Here is an 8,668-nt window from a genome sequence, read left to right as displayed (position 1 = left end):
GTCAATTACTGAGAAAGTTATGTCTAAAGTTGCTCTGACCTTGAATAAGCGAAACAACACATGGAAAAAATGACCTCGTGTATTTGTCTCTAGGGGCAACCAGCGTGCTTTGAATCTGCTCTGAAGTCTAAAGTTAGCTGTCTATATAAAAGGCTGTCTTTGTGACTGAGAATCCTATGTCAGTCTGAGTATTGTAAAATATCCCAGTATTATTTCTATACATCAAAATTATACAGCTTAAACAGAAATCATAACTGGACTATCCACAGATAGAAGTATGCTCAAAGATGTAAAACACATTACCAAAGGGCGGTGGAAAGCACCCCCCTCCCCAACCTGTTCTTATTAGGGAGGCATAGCAGTGGCACCTGAGAAAGTACAGACAGAAAACAACCAGTTTCCACAGTCAGTGACCCCACAGCTTTGCCAGGTGGGGCTTCCCATCAGGGAGTTATACTGCTGGGTCGACTCATTAAACACTAGTTGTCACTTGCTGTATACTCCCACGGCCCTCGGCCAGTGTGTAAATTATAGCAGTAAATAAGGCTCCTTTAAAGTCGCTACACTGGAAGATATAAGGACTATAAAAAAATGCATTGAATCTGTACATTGCATTTGGTAAGATGGTCATTTTTAGTATGTTAATCCTACTGATCCATGAGCAATTTTCTGATATTTTCTCCAATCTCTTTCTTCATACAGGTCTTTCCATTGCTTGATTGGAGTTATACCAAGATATTTTATATTGTTTGTGGCTATTGTGAAGAATGTTGTTTCCCTGATTTCTTTCTCTGCCCATTTATTGTTTATATATAGGGGGACTACAGGTTGTTTATTTATTTTAGTTAATGTTGTATTCAGCCACTTTGCTGAAAGTGTTTATCAGCTGTAGGAGTTCCCTGGTAGAATTTTTGGGGTAACTTATGTATACTATGACCTTTTCCTTTCCAATTTGAATCCCTTTATTATTGTCTTATTGATCTACCTAGAACTTCAAGTACTCTTTTGAATAGATATGGAGAGAGTGAACAGACTTACACTGTTCCTGATTTTAGTGGAATTGCTTTGAGTTTCTCTCCATTTAATTTGATGTTGGCTATCACTTTGCTGTATATTGTTTTTTATTATGTTTAGATATGTTCCTTGTATCTGTGATTTGTCCAAGATTTTAATCATGAAGGGGTGTTGGATTTTGTTGAAGGCAAGGGGAGGGAATAAAAGGAGATGAGAGAGGGAAAACTGTGGTTGGGATGTAGAAAGAAAAGGAAGGAAGGAAGGAAGGAAGGAAGGAAGGAAGGAAGGAAGGAAGGAAGACATGTAGCTGGTTTAGCCATATTTCCTAACATACGAAGAAAATTTAATTAAGAATATAAACAGAGGTGAAAGACAGTCAAGAGAAAGTTACACTCCAGACTCCATATTTTTTTTCACTTCTAACTCCAGGCATATTCAAAATCAAACACCCCTTAGATATCTTAGGTAAGTTAATAAGTTCTCTTTTGCTTCACTTAGTTAATGTGAAAGTCTTAAAAGACATCATCTTATTATAGCTTTACAGTCCCTGCTTTAGCCCCATCCACCAGCAGTTAGGTACGAAAACTTGTCTGCACATAATCTACAAAGCTTTAAGAATATCAAAAATGCCCAAGCTACAATTCCCAAGACTCTGGATATAGAACAGAGAGGTCAGTACTTTATAAATTCTCAGGTGATTCCAGTAAGTAGCCAACATTAACAACCATGGTTCTGCAGAGCAAATATCACCAGGTGACCTTTGATGTCAGATTAATATTCACCAAACTTATTCTGTTTTCATTTGGGGGTTTACGATCAGCAGTGCGAAACCTGTGGGTTGACACCCCTTTGGGGGTGTTGAACAACCCTTTCACAGGTGTTGCCTAAGATCATCGTACAATCGATATATTATGGTTCATAACAGTAGCAAAATTAACAGTTATGAAGTAACAATGAAACTAATGTTTTGGTGTCACCACAACATAAGGAACTGTATTAAATCTGTACAGAAATGATGAAATGTGTATTGAATCTGTATTAAAGGGTCACAGCATTAGGAAAGTTGAACACTACTGGGTTAGGCGGTTCTTTGAGGCAAGGTTTTAAAATAGGGCTCATCCACTAGTGGTTCTTGCTATGTAGTCCAGACTTTCCTAAAATTGTGATCATCTTTCTGCCTCAACTTCTCTAGTTCTAGAAACATGGGCATACACCCTTATAGGAAATTTATAATCAATATATACCAAAATGTGTTTATTGGGATGATTTTTTGACTCATCTTGAATCAGATGTTTTCAGTGCTGCTTCCTCCAGAAGGAGGATCCTTCTGTCACACTTGCTTTACAGCCCATGGGCTGACAGAGGACAGTGGAGCAGCTAACACACAAGACTACAGTTTGTGCCTGGCTAAAGACAGTGGTGATTTTATAGCATCCTGGGCATTCCACATCCAGAAATCAGGAATGGGGGCTCTGCACTAGGTGCTTTTTCTTGTGTTTCCTCTTCTCTTCTGGAGAGGAATGAAGGAGATGCTTTGTGAAAGGCATATTCTCTTAGGGAGATTGTCACTGCAGAAAGGCAAGCTTATCACTTTCCAAGCCTAGTGGGGCACCCAAATTCCCTGAAGGAACTTTTTCAAAAGATAGGCTCTGAAATTTTAGCCATGGAGATTCTAATTCAATATTGCTTGGGCACAAAAATCTAACTGCCTTTTGAATATGCCAAAGTGATTTTAATTCCTGACCATACTTTAAAGCCAACAACAAAGAGCAGTAGTAGTATGCAAAGTGGTTTATAGAAGTGTCATGAATACTTAAAATAGTAACAATGCAACATATCAATGTTTAAAATTGAAAGGAATTTGGTAGCACCACATGATACCTTTTCACTTTTTAAGGGAATACTAAATAGTTTATTTTTGAGCTTAATATGAATGACAGTGGCACAGGAACTGATTCAGACTGTCCAAATAACATATTTTAACATAGAAATGGTTTCATAAAATATTTTTAGTTACAGAACAAAAGATAATAAATCAAACTATTTTCATAAATAAATTTGTGGAAACATCAGACAGATGGTGTCTTTGCTAGGGTTTTATTGCTGTGAAGAGACACCATGACCATGGCAACTCCTATAAAGGAAAGTATTTAATTGGGGCTGGCTTATAGTTTCAGAGTTTTAGTCCATTATTGTCATGGTGGGAAACCTGGTAGCATGCAGGCAGACATGGCACTGGAGAAGGAGCTGAGAGTTCTACATCTTGATCTGCACACAGGCAGTAGAAGGAGACTGCATGCCACATTGGCCATAGTTGAGTATATAAGACCTCAAAGCCCACCTCCCATGTGACACACTTCCTCCAATAAGTCCACACCTCCAAATAGTGCCACTTCCTATGAGCCAAATATTTAAACACATGAGTCTATGAGGGCCATTCCTATTCAAACCACCACAGATGGATTATAGCAATGCAGGAAATTTTATGCTATAGGCCTCAGGGGTTCTCTGATGACATTCTTAACTTTTAAAATACATTTTTAGTAAAATAGAATTATAACATTTCCCCCTTTTCTTTCTCCCTCCATCCTATCCCAGGTACCCCTCTCATTTCACTGCCTATTCTCAAATTAATAACCTCTTTTACTTTGATACATGCACAAATATATAGATACAACCTGATAGGTCCAGTTTTGATTTTTGTGTGTATATGATTTCAGGGCTGACCACTTTGTATTGAATAATCAATAAAGAGGCTCATCTCTGAGAGAAGCTAATTCTCCCTTCCCCCAGCAGTCATAAGTTGCCTGTAATTCTTTCCTTGGGGTAGGATCCTGTTCTATTTCCTCTTCCACCTTTGCATATCTGTTGATACTGCCATTGTTTCAGTCTTGTTTATGTACACATTTCTAGGAGAGACTGTGTCACAGCAAACTTCCTTGTATCCTGGCTCTTACAATATTTCCATCCCTTCTTCAGCCATATTTCCTGATCCATAGATGCAGAAGCTGTGATATAAATGTATCCATTTGGACTTGACTCCCCAAGGTCTATTAATCTCTGCATTATGTCCAGTTGTGGTTTTCTGTGACAGTCTCCATTTGCTGAAGAAAATAAATAAAAGCTTCTTCAGTGATGGATAAGAGCTACACATCTCTGTGGGTATATGAAGAAGTGTTTAGACTGTACTTAGAAATTATATACCTTTCACTTTTAACTGAAATCAAATTGCTTTGGCACTGTTTTCTCTTGTATCCTATAAGGAAACTTTCAGACTGGGTCTTCTCTCTTTTTAGGAGATTTTTTTTAAAGCTTCCCAAATTCTTGATTCTGGCCCATTAACAACCACTTACAAACAGCTTGCCCTGATAGAAAACAGAATTGGTGTCATTTGAGACCTTGATTTTTTTTTAACTTTCTCTGTAGCATGATTTGAGAAGTTTCTCTCTAATTACATCCTTCAGTTCTAACATAGTGTTAATGTGTGTGGTCAATTAACAGAGAAATAATATAACAAAACTACACTTTCTGTAATATTTGCTACTTTCTTGAGCAATTGAGAAATGACTGATCTTTAAATGAGTCAATTATTGTTCCTACTGAAGTCTGAATATTGCTGTTCCTTAAAGACATTTCCACATTGTTTCCAACAGCACCTTGTTAAAAATGCCTCTAGCCAATTTTGCTGTGAAAAAAAAAAAAGTTTAAAGAATAGTCTTAAAACATTTTGATCCTAAAATGTAAATGTCCCTGAGAAAATACTTTAATAATTTAGTGAAAAGGGGTTTTGAAGTAAATCAGGTCAGAGAGAGTCCCAGGAGAAAGGCTGATCAGTATATAATAAGTTTCAGTTAAATAGAAAGAAGTTATTGAATGCTATTACACTTAAGGTCTTCATAGGTAACAGTAGTGTAGCCAACATTCCAAAAGTGAAAAGAATGGATTTTGAAAGTTTTTACCATAAATAAATGTCATATATTTCAGAAGACATAATCTGATTTAAACGTATCACACACACACACACACACACGTTATGTAAGTACATGTGTCATATATATATATATATACCTGGTACCCCATTGGCCTGTACGTTTTTAAATATTTCATATAGGATTTTAAAATAAATTTTAAAAATATAGTTAAGCCAATTCTCAAAGCACCATCTAACTTAAAGTTGAGTTCCAACGGCAGTAGACAAATTTTAATAGAAGAGTCACTAGAGGAAATGATCTAGACTCAAAGAACAAGAGTTTCTAAATATGGCTGTCCTTAAGTACCATAAAGTTCCAGGTGTGTAGCAGTATTTGCTCTGCCCATGACCTTGGGCTATAGGGCCAAAGGAGGCAGTGCTTCTTGCTGCTGTATGTGACCTCTTAAAAGGAAAGGGAGAGGGGTCATGTGGGTCCTGGTGGCTCAGTGGTTAAGAGCACTGACTGATGTCCTAGAAGACCCACGTTCAATTCTCAGGCTGTCTGGTGTCCAATCATGCTAGGATCTAAAAAAAAAAGGGAAGGAACCATGTAACCCCTCTTCCTTTTCCTGGAAGTATTGGGTACAATATAGACATTTACAAACAAGCCATATTTCAATTACATTTTTAATTTAATTTAATTTTTATAAGTGAAGTTTTCCTTGAATATTTATCTCTTGTTTTTAAGACATTTAAAGACATTTTTATTCCTTCACAATTTCATACATACATAATGTGCTTTGATAATATTCTCCCATTACTGTTTCTTATTCCCTTTCCAACCCTGCTGAATCTCTCATTCTTTTCAAGAAGTCCCCTTCTTACTTTTATGTCTTTTTGTGTGTGTGTATGATTCACTGTGTTTAATTAGAGTAGAGAGTTCATTCTTAATTGTCACCCCTTTGGTGCCTCTTCCAGAAACGTACACAAAAAAAACAATACCTTTAAATCTTAGGTGAATTTATGTTTTCCTTTCGGACACAATGCTTTATTAAATCTGATCAGCTTTATTCAGATCATATTAAACATGGCTTAGAGAGTTGATTTCTGAAATTTAAGTAATAAAAGAAAGTGTTTAGAATAATTGCACAAAATGTCTGTAATGAAAACTATATATAGTTAACTCCTAAGTCTAAATGCACTGAACTACAAAGTGTAGATGAATTTCTAAATGGTCTTAATAAATAAAAAACACAGAGGCAGAAATTTGGATCAAAGCCTGAGAGAAAGATCAGAGGAACAGGACAAACCACAAGCTAACCTCACCTCACCAATTCTGCAGCTTCCAAAGAGAGCTTCTTCCTGTATACTGATGTTTATATGCCTTTTCTGTTCTGTTCTCTCATCAGCTCTCTTAACCCAGCTACATCACTTCCTCTTCCTACACAGCTCTGTCATTTCCTGTCTGTCTGTACAGACCTCCAGACCTCCATGGTTAACTAGTTTTTAAAATTTAAGGCGTGTGCCACCACACCTGGTTCTGTTTCCAATGTGGCTTTGAACACACAGAGATCCTGCCTGCCAAGTGATAGGATTAAGGGTGTGTGCTACCATTGCCTAACTTCTTTATTTATTAAAGCACAAATAAAATATTACCACATTTCAGCACAAATAAAATATCACCACAACAAAGAATACAAGTGTTCATTTATATTGCTAGTTATTTCTCACTATGTAACTGGTAACAATTATATTCTAGTTAACCATGTGTGTCCTAGAAAGCTAACCCAAAACCTAATTACCGTTCTATTTTCTCTTAGGACTTTATAGGTCAGGAATTCCAGTTTGGCTTGACTAGTTAATTTTTCTGTTTCAACTGGAACCACTATGCTATCAACTGGAACTACTTGGTGGTGTTACATTACTGAATAGGCTTGGTATAAGATAGCTTGACTCATATTCCTAGCATCTTGTCAAAGACAGCTCAATGTGACCTTTACCATTCTCTATGGCATTTCAGAGTTTCTCTACATAATGCCTTAGCAGAGTATTGAAACCTCTCACATGGTAGCTTAAGGATTCATGAAACCAAGGTGGAAGCTGTCAAACCTCTAACTGCAAGGCCCAGAACAGACACATCATTTTCTTTAGCATCAGGGACTAGCTAGCTCAGACCAGTTGTTGTATAACAGGATCTTCTAAAGATAAAACCTTTCATCTTAGAGGGAACCTTCTTAAGATGTAGAATATGAAAAGGGAAGTAAAACAACAGTATATTTGAGATAGGATGTTCACAGATAGGTAAAATAATAGGTTTACTAAAGGGAGGTGAAACTCTTCATCCTGCAGGAAAGCTCATTAAGACAGGAAGTAGACAATTCAAATAGCTTCAGGAAGTTCCTCAAACTGACCAGATTAACTAGGCCTCTCCTTCTTCAAGCACTCTTGAGGTACTCATAACTACTCATAAGCAGGTCTAATAATATCTTCCTTACGTACTAGAATAAGGGCTGGAAAAATCAAGTGAACTCAATACATACGTTATGTGTTCTAGGTTTGAAATATAAACAATGCTCATGAAGGACATTTCTGAATCTTTATGCAACTTAAAAGCAATATAGTTTTGATCTCTGCATCAATTACCTTTTTGTTGCTGTAATAAAATATGTAACAAAAAGCAACATAAGGAATAGTTTGCACAGGCCACAGTTTAAGAGGATACAGTTCATCACAGTAGCAGGAAAATGAGGTAGCTGTTCACATTGTATTCACATCAGTAAGCAGAAAGAAAAGAGGGCTGATGCCCAGCTCTCTCTCTCTCTCTCTCTCTCTCTCTCTCTCTCTCTCTCTCTCGCTCTCGCTCTCGCTCTCGCTCTCGCTCTCTCTCGCTCTCGCTCTCTCGCTCTCTCGCTCTCTTGCTTTGTCTGTCTCTAGCTCTCTATCTCTGTGTGTGTATGTGTATGTCTGTGTGTCTGTCTGTCTCATTCTTCTCTCATACATTACATCTTGACTGCAGTTTCCCCTTCCTCCACTCCTCCCACCCCACCTACCTCCCCTCTCCCCAGATCCAATCCTCCTCTGTTTCCCTTCAAAAAGGAGCAGGCCTCCCATGGATATGGGATATCCACTGAACAAGGCCTAACAAGTTACAATAAGACTAAGCACAAGCTCTCATATCATGGCTGGACTAGGCAACCCAATAAGAGAAAAATGGTCCCAAAAGCAGGCAAAAGAGTCAGAGACAGCCCCTGTTCTCACTGTTAAGAGTTCCACAAAAACATCAAGCTAACAACCATAACATATATATATATATATATATATATATATATATATATATATATATATATATATATATATAGAGAGAGAGAGAGAGAGAGAGAGAGAGAGAGAGAGAGAGAGAACCTAGCACAGACCCATGAAGGCTCCATGATTGCCTCTTTGGTCCTATGAGTCCCTATGAGCCCTGCTTAGTTGATTCTCTGGGCTGTGTTCTCATGGTGTCCTCTATCCCCTCTGGATTATTTTCTCTCTTTTTAAATTCTATTTAGAGTGAAAACATATGGAATTGTGCTATCATATTCAGGATGGATCTTTCTTCCTTAGTAAAACCCTCATAGGTATGTCTAGAGGTATGTCTCCTTGGTGGTTTTACCACTGAAGTCTGTAAGAAGCTTAAACTAAAGAATAAAGTGAATATATAGGAATATTTAGTCATTTTCCCCATCTCCATGAAGAGCCCAACAC

General features: G+C 37.4%; 1 pseudogene; it reads right to left on the bottom strand.

Annotated features, from left to right (window-relative positions):
- Window positions 1-2,309: 2,309 nt before the first annotated feature.
- LOC131899732 (small ribosomal subunit protein eS27-like) lies at window positions 2,310-2,561 on the bottom strand (annotated as a pseudogene).
- Between the last annotated feature and the right edge of the window lie 6,107 nt (window positions 2,562-8,668).

The sequence above is a fragment of the Peromyscus eremicus genome, chromosome X, assembly GCF_949786415.1.
Source record: "Peromyscus eremicus chromosome X, PerEre_H2_v1, whole genome shotgun sequence".
NCBI classification, from domain to species: Eukaryota; Metazoa; Chordata; class Mammalia; order Rodentia; family Cricetidae; genus Peromyscus; species Peromyscus eremicus.
This window is presented reverse-complemented; position numbering and strand designations above follow the sequence as displayed.